This window comes from Tachypleus tridentatus, chromosome 7, assembly GCF_004210375.1.
Source record: "Tachypleus tridentatus isolate NWPU-2018 chromosome 7, ASM421037v1, whole genome shotgun sequence".
NCBI lineage: Eukaryota > Metazoa > Arthropoda > Merostomata > Xiphosura > Limulidae > Tachypleus > Tachypleus tridentatus.
This window is the reverse complement of record NC_134831.1, coordinates 163511085-163529266: the sequence shown is the minus strand read 5'-3', so window position 1 is coordinate 163529266 and position 18182 is coordinate 163511085. Positions and strand designations below refer to the sequence as shown.

At 36.5% G+C, this 18182-nt stretch overlaps 1 long non-coding RNA gene across 2 annotated transcripts in view; it reads right to left on the bottom strand.

Annotated features, from left to right (window-relative positions):
* Window positions 1–14335: 14335 nt before the first annotated feature.
* Window positions 14336–18182, bottom strand: part of LOC143258208 (uncharacterized) — a 309532-nt gene continuing 305685 nt past the window's right edge. Inside the window, exons 1-2 of one of the 2 annotated variants that reach the window (XR_013032195.1) lie at window positions 15765–15909; window positions 14336–14567 (exon numbers count right to left, since the gene is read on the bottom strand). This is a non-coding gene — a long non-coding RNA (uncharacterized LOC143258208). Of the gene's footprint in view, window positions 14568–15764; window positions 15910–18182 lie in introns of those variants that run through there. The other variant, XR_013032194.1, reaches the window with a different exon arrangement.

Here is an 18182-nt window from a genome sequence, read left to right as displayed (position 1 = left end):
CACTAAAAGTATACAGGCGGAAAAGATGATTTTTCTCCCCTAAATACTATAGATATATTGCTTATCTCTTTGTTAGACTTTTAAATTTCACACGAAGTTAGACTAAAATTATCTGCACTAGTCGTCCCTAATTCAGCTGTTTGAGGTCAGAAAAAAGGCAGATAGTCATCACCATCCACCGCCAATTCTTGGTTACTTTTTATTTACAAATTGTCGGATTAACCGTTACTTGTAACACTTCTATGGCTGAAAGAGCCATCAAGTTTAATTCGAGTCGAATTTGCTAAATTATCGATCAGCTTCGGAAATGGAGGAACAGAGAACACGGAGGATATTAGTGCTCTTGTACATTTGCTTCGCAGCTGCTTTACATGAAGTAAAAAGATCAGCTCAAGATAAAAAATAAGTTTCAAGAACTTTGTGTCATGGACCACGGGTACCATAACTTCACCGGTACGGAGTTCATGATCGGTGATAAATACCACGATGGCGGCAAACGTGCATGCAAAGGGTTTTAGAAAGAGAGAAGTTAAAATTGTTTGCTGTGGTCCACTTCAGTAAACGACTGAGGGCAGTTTGTAGCTGTCCATCCACATAATTTATGTTCAACGACTGACATAAGATGAGAAAGTCATTGACATAAAGCCCAAAGCCCCGTTTGCAAGAGTAAGAGGGAGTTGTTCAGTGATAACATTAATATTCACACTGAAACGTGTGACACTCAAAGCACAGCCCTGAGGGACTTCAAGTTCCTGTAGAAAAGAACGGGAAAGTGTTGAACCCACACGAACCAGAAATGGCCTGTTTATTTCAAACCTTTTTGATAAAAAATGAGCAACTGACCACGTAACCCACATAAGTGGAGGTCTCGCAAAATGCTATACCTCCATGTAGTACCATAAGCCTTCTGAAGGTCAAAGAATGTTGATACAAGATGTTTTCATTTGAGAAAGGCTTCTCTGATTGACGTTTTAAGTCGAATAGGGTGGTCCATGGTGGAGCGCTGTCGTCGGAACCTACACTGTCAGGGCGAAAGAAGGTTGTTTGATTCGAGGAACCAAACAAGACAAGCATTAACCATACTCTCTTAGGTCTCACACAGGCAGCTCGTCAAAGCAACTGGGCTATAATGTTAAACAATCTTGGGATTTTTCTCAGGCTTAGAGAAAGATAGGACAATAGCCTGGTGCCAGGCATCAGGAAAAACATTCTTCTGTCATATTCTTTTACAAACAATCAAGAGAATAGCAAGAGAATCCGGGAATAGATAGTTTAGCATTTCATGGTGCACATCATAAGGTCGTACCAATGTACTGCCAGACAGATGAAGGGCTAATTTCTCTTCCACCAGTGTAAAGGGGCGAATATAGTCGTAGATACAGTCAGCTCAAAACGAACGAGGTGATCGTTCTGTTCGAGTGTTGATGGCTAAGAAGGTGGAGGATAAAGTAGAAGTGCTAGATACCTAGGAATAGATCTCAACTAGAATATCGGCGATGCTCCGGGTATTAGCTACTTCCTGGCTATTAGAGAGTAAGATCGAGAGGTGGACAAAATTATATCGCCCACTGACCTTTCGAATCTTGTCCCATATGACTTATGAACTGGTGGTAGAAAAGATGCTGGTTGTGAACATAACCAAAGATTCCTTCTGGCTTTAGTATTTTTCCCCACCGAGCATGTTCTCGGTCCTCCTGGAAAGCGATGGGTTCGAGAGTGTGGTATACCTACGAAAAGGATCCCAGGATTGTTTTTGAGTCTTCTGTGCCATGTGGCAGGCATGATTCCGCTACCAACGAGGATATCATGGCAAACGCGTTGAGGTTTTAGAAATACATTGAGCAGCTGCCTGTATAATACAGTCCGTCACTGCTGCCATGCAGTCGTATATTGATGGCTTACAGACAATGGCAGGATTAAGTTCTGTGAGAGCAGTGAAAGAGGGTCAGTTTGATTGATCCAGCTTCCACTGAGGAATGCTGGTCGGTTAGCATCGTTCACAGCCAATCTCTCTCATAATTATAGGAAAGTGATCACCACCTCGTGGATTACTGCCAAACATCCATGGAAAGTGAAGAATAGTGAAGGGGAACAAATTTTGAGATCAATAGTAGTAAAGGACTAACTAGGTGCATCAAAATAAAAATAAGAACCACTATTGAAAAGCGAAAGGTTGTGATCTGAGAGTACATATTCTACGGAGCGATCCTTCCCATCAATATCAGCATTTCTCTAGATGAGATTATGTCCAACAAATTCCCCCATGATTAAAAAGTGAGAGCTTAACTGTTCACTGAGAGAGCACTAAGGTCTGATTAATCATAGGTCTCTCTAGGCAACAGGTAGAGAGATCAAACAGTGATCAAAGGAAAATCGGATGGCTATGGCCTTCAAGGGTGTGTCGAGTGAAATGTACACGGAGGACACATGCTGAGCAACCACAGTGCAACCCTTCCATGCACTCGTCCATCAAACAACCTCTGATTTCTGTAGAAAGATAACTGCAGAAAGGCGACTATATCGACAGGTTTCAGAAATTTTTCCTCTAAGGAAACACATACAGAATGGTAAGAAGCAATGAATGGTTTGATGAATGGTCTTCTACAGTGTAGAGTCTTACAATGCGTAGAATGTCGTGTTTATTGTGCTAGCTAGCCAACAAAGGATTACTTTAACTTCTTTGTACAGAGGATTTTTATGTACTTTTGGTGAAGCAATGGAAAGTAGATTTTGATACACGTAATCCCAGTGTTATAATTAAACTTGACGAATAGTATTAGCTTAAAATATATGACTGTATTTTTATGAGACACTATCCTGGAAACAAGAACGTAACTGTTAAATATGATTATAGTTTGTGACGTGTTCTGCTACATCATTGATTGAACGTGGCAATGACGTATGGTTAAGAGATTTATAACCATAATGTTTATTGGTTAGGCTTCACAAATAGAAAAATAGTGACAAGAAAAGTCATTTTAAAATATTATTAGTGACATGTCTTCTAATGATGTGGGGAGAAGCTGTGGGGACTTGCCGAGATGGCATCGTATGTACAGGATATTATACTTGCTGTGATGTTCCTCCTACATATTGTTGTTTTTCTGGTGTTCTACTTGAAACGTTGGGGTAAAAGAGAAAGCGAATACCACTGAGAATATTAGCGCTTTCACGTGGAATGTCATTATTAATAATCACCAAGAATAGAAATAGTTTCTGTGTTTGTTTCTTATTAAGGATAAAGCTGACAATAGTGTTTTTGGGACCCCACGATGAATAAAAACCTGAATTCTAACATTAAAAGTTCTCTATGTTACCTGTTTCTCAACAAAGGTGAATGAAGGTAAAATCTCTTATAAACCAAGTAGTTGCCTACATAAATATTAAAAAAAATATTTGGAATAATCACATGAGTGCAGTTTAAAACAGTATCTGAACCCTAATACTTTAATAGTAAATATCAGATATCTCTAACAGATGATTTGATAATTACTTGCCTTCTGGTTAACATGCTCATAACTATAAATCTAAGAGCTTATGGTTCGGATATCGTTGATGAAAATCCTTCCTATTCAATTTTGTTAATTGTTATGTTTTGTTTCGACATAACCTGAGGTTGACGACAAAGCTGAAATGAAAAATTGCTGAATCGATATGTTTTCTAAATAAAGTTGTTTAACGTTATTGCTTTATAACTGAGTAAAATAAATAAAATCAAACTATAACGATATGCACGCTTCACAATTAATTGATCCAGGTTTTTAACATTATAACAAACATGTCTATATCACATTGTGATATTTCTAACGTTCACTCGTTCTGAATAGTTTTTTGATTCATATTAATAAAGTTGAACGACAGAATGTTTCAATTCTCCGATATGATAGAATGGTATAAATATCTGAAGACTTTATTTGTTTGTTATAAGAAGTCAACTACATTGGTCTGTCTGCTGATTTCACAGTTTGCAGTAAAACCCCAGGTATTATCGTCCCATGGGGAACTATTTGAAGACTTTGGGATAACTTTTATAGACATCTAGTTTCACCAATTGATAACGTTAGATGTTATGTTTATTATATTTTGAAGAAATTTAATTTGGAGCCAACGAAATTACAACCATTATTGGTCTTAGAGCTAATTGCTTCTTAAGTTAAAAATCTCTTTAGAACCGTGACTTTGGGTTGAAGGAAAGATATGTTTTCAATAACAAAAAAAAAAAAAAACCACTGAAAATAACTAGGAAAAAATATTCCCTCCAATCTTATCAATGTGAAAATCCAGAACACAGTTAAATTCCCATCCAGGACAATAATACATTGTGTGATCAGGAACCTGTCCTGGTAGGAGAAAAACATTTACAATTCCTTATCTTGAACAGGTGCATGGACATTAACAAGCCGTATCTTATGCCCCTGATTGAGGACATGAACATAAACAACCCTCCTCTCTGCATCATTATGTGATGCAGGGATACTTCTTACTAAGTTGTAGTTGAAGAGAATCTACACCAAAAGACCAAAAGGCACTCAAAGGAAAGTGATAAATAAAGAAAAAAAAGTTCCTCCTGGAGGCAAAACGGGTTACATGTGAAAATATGACATCAACTTTGGAACGATTAAAAAGAAAAAAAATGTGTACCACTGGATCACATGGGTGCACATCCCAAGGATATTTATTATTAAACAGGATAAACCCATAATACTTTCTAAAGGGAGAATGATCTTCTTATGCTGCTGCTTTACCTTACGATGGGTTGTATGCACGTTTTAAACTACTTGGTTTATAAACATTGTAACATCATCCACCTTGTATGTGGAAGGTGAGTGGCCATATGACTGTGATTACCATTTCGCCACCTTACTTGTTTCAGGACATGATACATCAACTGGTAAATGTGAAGATGGTACCAAAGGGACAAGGAAGGCAGGAAAGTCGGTGACTTTACCCTGGACATCACTAATCTTTATGATATCTTCCTTTGATATGGATACAGGTTTTTCAGACTCTTCCAATGTCATGCTAGGCAGACTCTGATGACTTGGAAAATGCTCCACGTACTGTTGAGGAGACATCTCAGAAATAAACGATCAAGGGGAAAGCAAATCTATTGCCGTCTGAGAATTCAGAATGTGTCTTCCATAGCATTTAACTCAAATTCCATCATTACCCTCGTATGTTGGAGACCTCCTCTATCAAAACTATGTAGTACATCTAGTGTAGGCTGTACCTCTATCTTTACTTGTGGCTCAGACTGAACTTCTGTCGTTTCTTGTTGCTCAAGCTGTACCTCAGGCTGTACTTCATATGTTACTTGTGGTGGGAGCTGTACCTCCATCGTCACTTGTGGCGGCGGTTGTATCTCCATCGTTGTCTGTGGCAAGGGCTGAACTACCATCGGAGTGGTCTGTGTAACTGTGAGTTCTCTTCCCTCCCTCCCCGAAACCTTACCCGTAAGAAGTCACGATGCATGAACAAAGAGATGAGGTATGATCTTTCACACGTGTTTGTACATGTATCACTGTTATGGCCAAAGTCCAAGCATTTTTCACATTGTGCATTTTATACTGATTTGACAGGTGGCCTTCAAGGCGACAACAGGGGCACAAACGGCACATGCCTGAATTGTTGATCATAATTGTAAATCCTTTGATTTTAATAAAATTCGAAATTAGGGTCTTCATTGTGATACAAAAGCAACGATTCTCGGTGCAAACACCGGCCCTCGTTTGTTAACACTCGTGTTCTCTTTTGATTACACGACCATATTTTTGAAGCTCTGTTGTTATGACAAACACAAACACAACACATACAGAGTCAATAACAGCTGATGACAGAGAGTCCAGCGGCACAATGAACCGGGCGGAACGTATCCTGGCCGTGTATGGGCGGGTGGTGGAGGCCATGTCGACTACTTTTAGGTTTACCGGGTTAGTACTATTGAAGTAAACTGTACTATAAAACAAATGAAACTGTTTGTAGAAAACAGAACAACTTACCAATCTCTGCGCAGCGAGGAAAAAAAGGAATTTTCTTTTCGATTATAAGAACTTCAACGACGTTTTACACAAGCTAAACATAAAATTAGATACAGCAGAACTGAGCAGAAAACGTGGCAGGAGTTTCGGTTTCAAATCATCTGATTTCAAGCCGAAGCTCAGGATCTGATATAACAAGAGGCACTCAGAAACATTTTGTTTCTCTTCGCCTCGCCCATTTTGCTGATTGTTTGGGTAACCTGTATATTTGGATTGCGTACGAGTTTGCAATGAAAGACTTGGGAATTCTTGAGTTAGTGGATTTCTATTCACAGATTTCTTGTAGAAGTGTGTGGCCAGTTACGTTTTTCTGTCTTTAATGTTTGGGATGTCGTCAACGTAAGTAAGATATGAAAGGGGAGTGCATATCGGTAGTCTGTATGCTATTCTTAAGGCTGTGTTTTGATGTACTTGGAGTTTACTGTATAAATTATCTGACATGTCACACAGGTACATACTGCCATGTACCGCAATAGATCGTATGTACATTTTGCATATTTGTAGAATAGTGGTTGTTGAGCAACCTTTTTTGAAAACTCACGATTTTTCTAAGATAATATAATATTTGGCTTATTCTGGTGCTGACATTTTTAATGTGTTGTCCATGTTAGGTTTGAATCGAAGGTGACACCTAGGAACTTTATATGTTTCGTAAAGATCATTTCTGTGTTATATAGATATGATGAGACTTTGGATATTTTTCGTGTTAAGAATCTATAAAACGTTATGGCATGTATTTTTTGTAGGTTGAGTACGACTCTTCAGAAATCGCACTAACCACCAATGACTGAATTAATAACCATCTGTAGTTTCCGTGCCACGGCTGTTGGATGGCTTAACGTGCTCCATATGCTATGTCTTCAGCGTATTGGGTTGTGTGTGTTCTATTTAGTTGGGAGAACGGTATGTCATTTACAAAAATTATGTAAAGTAGCAAACTGATGGCTGACCCTTGAAGTGCACCTGCTTTCAGATGAATTATTCCGAATAAACGTTATTAATTCTAACTTTGACTACTCTATTTCGAAGAAATCCAGCTATTCAACGTGTGAACATTGAATCGAAAGCACGCTTAACATCTAGAAATGCCGCAACTGTAACGTGTTTTCGGTTGTAGGCTTGAAATATAGATTCAGTTAGTCTTAGTAGGTGGCCAGAGAACAATCCTTCTATGTCAACACAGAAACAGAGGCTGTCAACTTGTGCAAAGAATTTGGTTATATCATCTTGACGGCTTCGAAAAGCAGGAATTTTCGTACCTGGTGACAGCAAATACCATTCCTGCAGTCTCGGACCCAGCAATTCGGCTTTTGCATTCGTCAGACTCAAATCTCTGACCAGATCATTTAATTCTGACTGTGTTATGAGATGTGGATCGCCTGAGGAGCACGGTTCAAAATCCGGATCAATGTCACTGCCAGTTTACTGCATTGCAATTTCTTTATCTGGTTTGTTTAAGGTCCATTCCTCTGGTGGTTTCGGAATTGGAAGAGTGTCGTCATGTGGCACGAGTCTCATTGCTGAAAGCAGATTAGGGTATTCAATTGACTTCTTGCTTTTGGCAAAGAAACCAGACACATTAGTGAAACAGAAGTAACAGTCCGTCACACAGTCTTTCTCTCTCGCCATATCATCGGCACAACAAACGGCATTGTCTTTCGAGTGCCTCTGAGCCAAGCTCTCACACAGACAGCACGTGTCACACAACAAATGTGAGGCGTCCATTCCTGGTCTTGATCACCAGTTTTAAAGCCGATGTACAGATGATATGCTTTCTTCACAGAAGCAAATATTGAGCGTATCTAATGAACAAGCTCATACTCGGCACAAATATAGCAGAATGTATCGCGGCTGTTACGACATTGACGAGACATATTGACGGACACCAATTGCCCTGTAAAACGTCTATAATATGTAACCTACTTTTCACAGTGCTACTGAGGCAATGCTATATTCTGAAACAATACGTACACTATAAGGTCTATATTAATCCAATGAGCAGCATCTGTCTATACAAGCCACTATAGCCTGCTGAGAGAGTGTCAAGCTGGATCCGGCCTGCCCAGGCATGCCCAAGCTGCATACATCCACAGAACAGCTTCCAATCTGGCCTGATTTCATGCCTGGACATGCCCAAACTGCAAAGAACATTGTTCATAGGTCTCTTACAGAAACGAAATTTTTTGGAAACGAATAGAAAAAAACAAAACATGGCAAAACTGAAGATTTCGATGAAAAGGTTCGTAATGAGCAAATTTAGATGTGATTTTTGTGATCAGCATCCAAAAATCTGTATAAGGAACACTCAACAGTGTTCAAGAAGCAAAATCTTTGTTTGCAGTGTTATTTTCTATTTGTTTGAGAACATTGCAATTTTTTCTTAATTGTCACGAATAAATGTTCTTGTTTTGGTTCCTTTACCACTGGTCCTCCAGATGTTGGAACAAGCAAACTCTCTCCCACAAATTATAGTGGGTTCGACGGATGACTTCATGTCACTCAACCAGACAAACCAACGAAATACCCTTCCTTCTCAACCCTGCATGATTTTCCGTACTGCTTGAGGCGGCCAACAAGAAGTATAAATTAATGATTCATTGCCAGAAACAATTAAAACAATTTCAAAACAATCAGCAAATGAATGTGTCCAGAGTAAAGCGTAGTGAAGATCAAATTTATTAGCAACCCTGGTTTTAAATATAAATACCCACCTGGATGGAGACACAGTGACCTGAAGACGGAAGGCCACACTTGCATTTATACAAAAGGCAGTAGTCGTCCATTCAACTAAGCTTCATCACGAATAGTCTGCTAAGCAATCTATCAAATAACCGCATGTCATATTGACAAACCCCTACGTCATAAACACACTTCCACCGTCTTCCTTCAGTCTTCCAGTTGATACCCTGTCCCTCTGACGACATATTTCGGAGATCCTATGGAGTTGGCCAATAATTTTACTATTGGTAAAATGGTATTCTTTTATTCATTGTACGAAAGATAAAAAAACGAAAAACATCCTAAATTAAATAACTGTATTTTAATTAATTGCAAACAATTACACTAAATAAATATATAATAGGTCGTTCTCAAAGTAAACAAGTATTCAAACTATATTTCTGTAGGAAAGTCATAAAAACAATTAATTTAATTTAATAACTTCATCTTCTAAACATTGATTATTTAATTTTTTATCCTAGTTTTAACTTGTGAGAGGGGAAATATTATTAAACAGAAATATTCCCCTATCAATGGAAACTGGGTAAAATTTTATGTTTCTTTAAATTATTTAATTGTACTTTTATTCGGGCTCATAAAATAGCTGTGAGTTTGTTTGTTTTTTTCCAAGCAAAAACTTCATCGGTTTTAGATCTAATTATAGCCGCGACTAACGTCAACTCCTCAGTGTATTCTTATTACAAAGATACATGTTGATTTCTTATTTTTTCCCTATGGAGTGTCTCATTGTTTGAGAGGACCCAGCGATCCGTCGGTCCTCCACGAAGCAAGGCAGCCAATGTGTCATACTTGCACTGCAAGGCCAGGCTGCGGGCTCGCGAAGTCGCATGCCAGTTTGCTGCAATAAAGAGTTACAGGCCTCCTTGAGATCCGCCCACGAAGACCCGGTGACAAACTCGATAGAACAGAGCTCTCGAACAAGGGCAAGCAAATTGGCTCCAACCTCATCCTCGGCAATGAAAGAAACATTGAGGCTCTACAAACCGGGTCCTCGAAAAATAGGGGCAAAAATCCCGGAATGTGGAGAGAAGAGCCTGATGGTTAGACACATGAAATGAAATATCCCCAACCTGACGAACAGCAGCCCCACCGAGGCTCTGCCGAAGGTCAGGTGTCACATAGAATCTGTCAAGGTGACAAGAAACGCCCTGACCAGTCCAGGTTGCCACAAAAGAAGACCTACGCAGTGCACGACAGACATTGGAAAAGGCGAAATCCGACAGCACCACACGCAGAAACTTCATATACTGATCACAGAAAGGAGGATCGCCCCAATCTTGTTGAGATGAGGATCCAAGACACAGTTGAAGTCGCCACTAAGGACGATATCAACCTGTATAACCATGAACATATCCAAACCAGAGAAGAAGGCTTCCTGCTTCCCAGACTGTGCAGGTGCACAGACATTAACTAGCGACAACATCAACGTACACCACCCGCCCTTCAGCATCACTATGTAATGCGAGGATGGTCCCATTAAAACACTGGTGAAAGAGAATTCCTACACCCCACACACATGTCGTGCCAAAGGAACAGAAGGCACGCACAGAATGGCGAAAGGAAAACAAAAAGTGGTCTCTCCGACAGTCAAAATGGGTTTCCTGCAAAAATATTGTATCAACCACAAAGCAATTAAAGAGGGAGAATGCGTATAATTGTTTAGCAATGCCACGCTTCCCCGGAATGTTTAATGTAATGCAATAAATACCTATCAGCCAATCAGAGGGGAGGAATCAGTGACGCTGCTGCTTTGATTGTATAGATGGATGCAGGGGGTGATCGGCCTCTTGTGGCTACTCGACCCCAACCCCGCTTCGCAGCTATGGCCACTGGCATCCGACAAACGCTGCTGGAACACAGGAAATTCCAGAACTACGTCTGTAAAAGACACGAGTCTGCAGGGTCCCCACTCCCCCTCACTCTCCTCTCCCAGCCCTGAGAGACTGGTCAGACTGGGGAAGTCGACCAAACAGTCAAACAAGCCAGGTGATGGGAGCCCGTCCAACGTCGGGGTTGGAGCTAACACAGCGGCAGAGAAGAGAAAGGGGACAGAATACCCGAGGTCTGGGCACGGGGTCCCTTAGAATCCCCAGCAGGAGAAGCCTGGGCCATCTCAGAGGTGCCATCTCCCCTGCTGAATCCCCTGGACAGAAGAGATTGGACCCTCCTTATAGGATCCTAACCCAACACTTACCGGGGTGGTAAGAGCGTGGGTGCCATCACAGCTCTCAACACCCCACCACCCGACAAAGAGGCCTGCGCCTCCACTGAAACGACGGACGCTCCAGCAAAATCCGGTTTGTTCAGAGCCTCCTCAGACTGCCCCACCCCCCAAACGGCTCCCGAAGCCTTCCTACACGAACCTGAAGTTCCCTAAAAAAAAACATGCTACGCGGACCCGTCGCACGATCGAAAATTATAGTACTTTTCTATAATAACAGGCCTTATTATAGAAAATTACATATTGTGTTTTACAAGCAAGCATCATCAACACCAGTAAATCTAGTTTACCATAATGTCTATTAATTTTTGATATTTCATAAATGTTTTTTTTACAATCAAACCCAAATCTAAATATCAATTAGTTATCACCATTAGATTCCATCTAGAACATGGGGCCGCAATCGCTTGCGGATTCTTCAACAAGTATTTAAGTGAGTAGGTTGTTAGCCCACTGCACCGAGCCGTCCCTAATTTAGCAGTGTAAGACTAGAGGGAAGGCAGCTAGTCATCACCACCCACCGCCAACTCTTGGGCTACTCTTGTACCAACGAATAGTGGGATTGAGCGTTACATTATAACGCCTCCACGGCTGGGAGGGCGAGCATGTTTTAACGCGACGCGGGCGCGAACTCGCGACCCTCGGATTACGAGTCGCACGCCTTACGCGCTTGGCCATGCCAGGCCAAACCTAACTGTTCACAAACTATTATAGTATAAGCTAAATAAACAACACTAGTTCATATGTGACTAAATAATAACATTAATTTTAAATATATTCTAACTTATACGAATTATCAGACTTCTTTTCCAGGTAATTCATTCAATACAATAGTTTAAGTTCGAGGTACAAACTTATTGATAGTTCAACTAAATACGTTTTAAAATAGATTCCTAACGTTAAAGTGTTTAGTTACTTAATAAAATAGAAATATTTTCTGTGGTAAATCACAAGATCGTAATACTGCTATTCATTCTTCTTTATTAGATACATAAAATAAAATACTAAACAACTTCCTATGCTTGTTTGTTTGAGAACAAATCTATACAATGGCCTATCTCTGCTCTGCCCAAAATTGGTTTTGGATCACGAATTTTAGCGTTGCTTCTTGTACTTTAACACATTGGTTTTGTTTCATGTTCCGGGGTTAAGACAATCACATGTAACTTGCTGTATAATCACTCTAATAAACTATTTATCCGTATAATAATAATACAGTACACAAACTACCAACTATCAGAAATAATACTATTTCTGGTTCAGTAAATGAAAACTTACAAATATTTTTAAATGTAGCATTTGACACTTCTATGTCTAATGTAATTTGATATACGTCCATATACTTTTTAAAATACCATTATAACGAAATAAACCGAAACATAAAATAATTTCTATATCGTGTCAATCGTTTCATGAAGTTTAAGAAAATATTTTTACATTAAAACAAAATTAAAATGACTCCTAATAATTTTACAAAGCTATCAAATATCAGACGAGTTAAAGTTATTCAATATATAAGTATGTGCTATTTTATTTTTCTTGGTTATGTTACTTGTGTACAAGCTATTCAGTTCTACACTTATTACAGTAATTGAATGTCAACAAATTCTCTGTACAATGAAGAGAATTATATAAGGGTTATAAAAGCTGAAAAGTCAACGACTTCCTACATGCATATATTGTGAATTTCTGAATAAACGTTTAATACGTTAACTGTTTTTACAGCCTTTTCCAGGTCCTCCAGCTAGAAACTTTAAACAACAACGTTTTGTAAATACTTTATTAACCTCTACAATCTACTATCTTCGAAAATTATAGCTACGGCAGTTATTAGGATTACATCAAGCGTTGTTTTCAAATCGCTGTCTTCCCTTTGGTCGGTAATTAAATATTATGGACGTTAGAAAATAGCTTTAGTGTTTCTTCCATAAACACAACACGATATTTTTTTTTGTCTTCATCCAAACGTTTTTATTTCCAACTCCTTAAGTTTTGCTATTGTCGGTATTGTTAAGATAAGGTTGAACACAAACGTTTTACCTTCCGTATTGTTTTTCATTCATGAAACTAAATTCCGAAACAGCTTCTCAACGCCTTCAAATAGTCCCTTATGGCATTACGATAAGTTATAATAGTTAGAACATTTAAATCCGTTGTATCAACTTTGTTCTTTTAACACAAAGTTTTCAGATATTTATACCGTTCTGTCATATTATAGAAATAAAACATTCTGTTGTTCATCTCCATTGTAATGAAAGAATAAACTTCTTAGAATCGGTGTGTATTAGAACAATTACCATGAGATTTAGACATTTTAATTATAATCTTAGAATCCTAGGTAACCTTAAATCAATGTAATACATATGGTTATAGTTTGGTTTAATTTATTGTACTCAGTTATAAAGAAATAACGTTAAACACCTTTATTTAGGACACAAACTGGATCACGATTTTTACGTTTCCACCTTGACCTCACCCTTAGTTTAAGTTGAACCAAAATATATCATGAAATAAAGATTGCGTAGAATGTTTCTCGTCAACGGGTTTCGAACAATAAGCTCTCGGATTTATAGTGCTGAACTAGTTAACCAGAATACAATGCGAGAGTTAAGAATTACTTTAATAACTATTTTGTAATTGAAAGCAGAAAATATAAAAGAAAGAAAAAGTGAAATTACAAGAATTCTTCACATGTCTGAAACAGTATTTTGTTTACTTTTACAGAAGATGGCACTGTGTCATATTTTATTTATGTATAAGGTTTACATTCATATTTCAGTATTTTGATAATTATTATAATTACATGTTGCAAAGTGTTGACTCCATAATATTTTACGAAACATAATCAGGTTTGGAAATATATACTGCTGCATAACGATGAAATCCAAGTATGATGAGATCCTGCGTCATTTTATTTGAAAGAAATCTTTTTTTTCCAACTTTATTACAATGAAATGCCAAATTCGCATAATGTTTTGTGACATAAAAATAAAAGATCATTGATTACTTATCCACAATCATTATTGTTCTGTTTTACTCTTGAGATATAGATGTTTTTATAAAACATTTCATTACACGTTTCATTGTATGGCCCAAATAATATTTTCGATTGTCGAACATGTTTCATGTTATTAGACAGAAACAGAAAGAAATTATCAAAGCTACGAATATGTGAATGTTTTCTAATATTTACGATTAAAATATTAAGCTTTATTGTTTGTAAGAGGCTTTAAATTCATTTACCTTTGTGGAGAAAGAAGTGACATATAATGTTAAAGTTGAGGTTTCTATCCCTCCTATGTTTATTAGTAGGCACAAAACTGACCAAATACAAAAATTATTTTTTATTTTTTATTGATAAAGAAATTCCATGTGAAAACTGTAGTATACTCAGTTTTGTTTTCTCTTTTACCCTAACAATCCCATACCAGATCCACTTCCCAACCCGATACCAGATCCACTTTCAATTCCAACACCATTAAAACAACAATAGGTAGGAGGAACATCACAACAAGCGTATATTCCTGAACATATGATGCCATCTCGGCAAGTCCCCACACCGTCACTCACTAAAGAAAAATCACATAATTAGAAGACATATCACTGATAATGTTTTAATATATTTTCTTTACTCCCTATTTATCTATTTGTGAAGCCTAACCGATAAACACTATGTTCATAAAAACTCTTAAAATTACGTTATTGGAAAAAAAATTCTAAGAAAACAATAAAACAAACTAACACAGTTACCAACACCTTGATGCATGCTTGATTTTGGTTGTAAAAGTTACTGAGTAAATATATCATACACTCCCCAGTATATGGACAATATTAGTTAAATTGAATATTTTATGCCATTGAAAATTCTTAGTTGGTAAGTAATGAGTTTACGATCTATACGAGAGGCTGATTTCATTAGATCCTAAGCTAACCTCATTACTTAAACAATCGCTTTTGTTTTGGAAGGCATATAGGGATTAAGGTATTTTTGAAAGAAAAAAAAGTGCGTCTTACATGGCATGAAATAGATATATTGTTTTCACAACTATACACTGTTATAACAAACATCATCACACCAGATGAAATCACCAAACAACTGTCGTATTAAATGTAAATGATTTAATACACTCGTTCATTAATAACAAAACACATCTGAAACGATTATCTGTTATTGTTAACATGCATTAATTTCAGTTTTATATTCAGTTGTAACAAACAGAATTTCAATTAAAAGATTTACTTTCAAAGTTATAAGGAGAAGTCTTATAAAATAGTATGGTTGTGTTACCCTGTATTGTTGTTAACATATGAAATCATTTCGAAGTAATTTGAATTCTTACTTTAAATTCCAGTAAGATATATAATCGTCAACAGAAGTATTATTTTCACACTCATTCATTAGAAACGTAGACAATATTCGAATTTCTAGATACACATTTTTGTTATAAACTATCTTACTTTTATTAAATATTAATCTTGAAAACCTCCATCCATGACAAACAATAAATAAAACATTGTAGTAGGTTTTTAAATGATAAAGACAAACTTTTAATTGATATTTCTATCATAACATTTAAACTGTTTGTATGAATTCAGTGTCAAAGAATTTATAATCTCACCTGAGTTGATTCCAACAGTGTTGTAAACATCAACAGTATAATAATTGTTGTAGTCTTCATTTCTCTGATCTATTAATATTCGTATTTATGTAGTTAGTGAAATTTAACAAAGCGTAAAATAAAGGCTCGAAAGTTATTACAACTTACGAATTCTATATCTTGCTAGCTTCGGATGTATTAGAACACAGGTACTTTTTATGCACGGAAGTAGGAATTTATAGAAGAATTAGAGTCATGATCTATCACAGGGACACTAAAACTATTAAAAGAACCGCTCGACATCTGACCTATGATTTTAAAATACATTTCTTTCCTTATTACAGTTTAACAGCAAAAATGATTTTATATTTGATTGATCATGCGGATCTTGTTGTTGGTTGTTAGATAGAAGCTTTCTTTAAGAAAGAAGTTTCTAACTTACTAAAACAAGAAAATTCAAACTTCATTCTTAAAGACAGATTATATTTAACAACCAACACCCGTATGATAATCAAAACAGACAGTTTAATAATAGATAGAAAAACGTTAAAGTTACCATATACGTGGCGAAATTACATCTTGTAAACTGAAAACAAATTATTAATTTCTACCAACAAATAATAAAAATTATTCAAATAAGTACATAAGATCTTTAATATTCATTATAACTGCTATAACGACATGTTTTCAAATAAAATATCACCAATTCTTATAGAATTATGAGAGACTTACGTTTCATTAGAGAGTAAATGTATAACTAAATGGCGGTGGGATACATTACTTTTATAGTAGTATATTTAATAAGATGCATACTTCTAAAAACATCACAACCAATAAGAAAGATTCCAGTAACATTGACGTCAAAAGAATCAAATTACAGTATCATAGAGACATGTTGAGGGACAGACTGAGCTAAAAGGAAACTGTGAGTGATTATTTGTCATTTACATGTAAAACATTTCAGTTAACGTGGCTCATGTAGCTGTGGAAATAACCTTGAATCTGTAAGTGGTAATGAAGTTGTGTGATTAAGGTGGAATGGATATTACCACGTAAATAGTGAAAATCTATTTCAACCACCGCACACAATTTATACATAGTGGCTATACACAAATAGTTTATATATCAATAAATCGTTTGGGACACACTTAGCTATTGTAACATTAAAACAAACGAACCTCGATGTACGATATCATAGTCAATACTTAGTTTTTTTAACCTTATAACACACCATACAAGTGTCTATATCGACACTTATTTTATTTCACTAAAAGTATACAGGCTGCATAGATGATATTTCTATCCTGAATCATGTGGAGATACTGTTAGAAACAGTATTTTGCAAATTTGTTTGATTTTAAATTTCTCAGAAATCAACATGAGGGTTATCTGCACTAGTCGTCACTTATATAGCTGTGTAAAATCAGAGAGAAGGTAACTCTTGGCTACCTTTTTTACTTACGAATTGCGGGATTAAACATCACGTATAACGCTTCAATGATTAAAAAGGTGAGCAAGTTTTATGAGACGGAGATTCGAACCATAGACCGTTAGATTTCGATTCGAGCTCATTAATCACCTGTCCATACCGGGACGGAAGATGTACATTTGGTCCTGAGTGACGGAATGCTCCTGTTTGTCACATGACAGAAATCATTTTTAGCGGTTGATAGAGCTTTAAAGTTTCAAACATCTGAAACAATTACCTATTTTCTTCTTATGGGGTTGTGAGAGAACTATAACCGAACTAAGAAACTAAATACCAGAAGTATTTTATAAAATGTGCTATTTCATTATATTTATTTTGTAATATCTCGTTTCAGAACCTACATCTTAAACTTTAATTCATATTATTTTAATTTCTATCACTATTCCTTTATTCTATTGCTTCATGTGAGACTAACGAAAGGAGTTTGAGACTGACAGATGATGTATCCCGACCGCATTTCGAGCCCTACTTCCACAGTCACCTCCAAAACGTAAGTTGGATTTTATATTCCACATTATACGCTGTACCCGAGAATTCTTTCGATTTTCTCATTTTTATTTTTGTTTTGGTTTGATTTTGGTTAGAACAAACTTCGGGATCCGAACCATAACCTGTCGGATTTATAGTTCTGAACTAGTTAACCAGAAGGCAACGTGAGGCCTAAAAATGACTTTAGTAACTATTTTATAATCGAACCTGAAAATATAATAAAAGAAAGAAATCGAAAAATAAAAAGAATTCTTCACATATCTGGAACTGAATTTTATTTACTCATTATTACAGTAGGTGGCGCTAACTTTAAAGTTGTGGTACTGCTTTAAATTATATTTATGAGTAAAATTGTCATTCCTTTTCCATGATTTTGATAATTATTATAATTTTGTGTTCCAAACTGCTGACTCTATAATATTATATCAAATATAAATAGTTCTGGAAATATACCGATCCATAACGATGATATCTAAGTATTATGAAATCCTGTGTCATTTTGTTTGAAAGACATTTTTTTTATTTCCAACTTGTTACAATGAATTAAAAGTACAAATGTCACATAGAATATAAAATCATTGATTATTTATCTTCAATCATTATCGTTT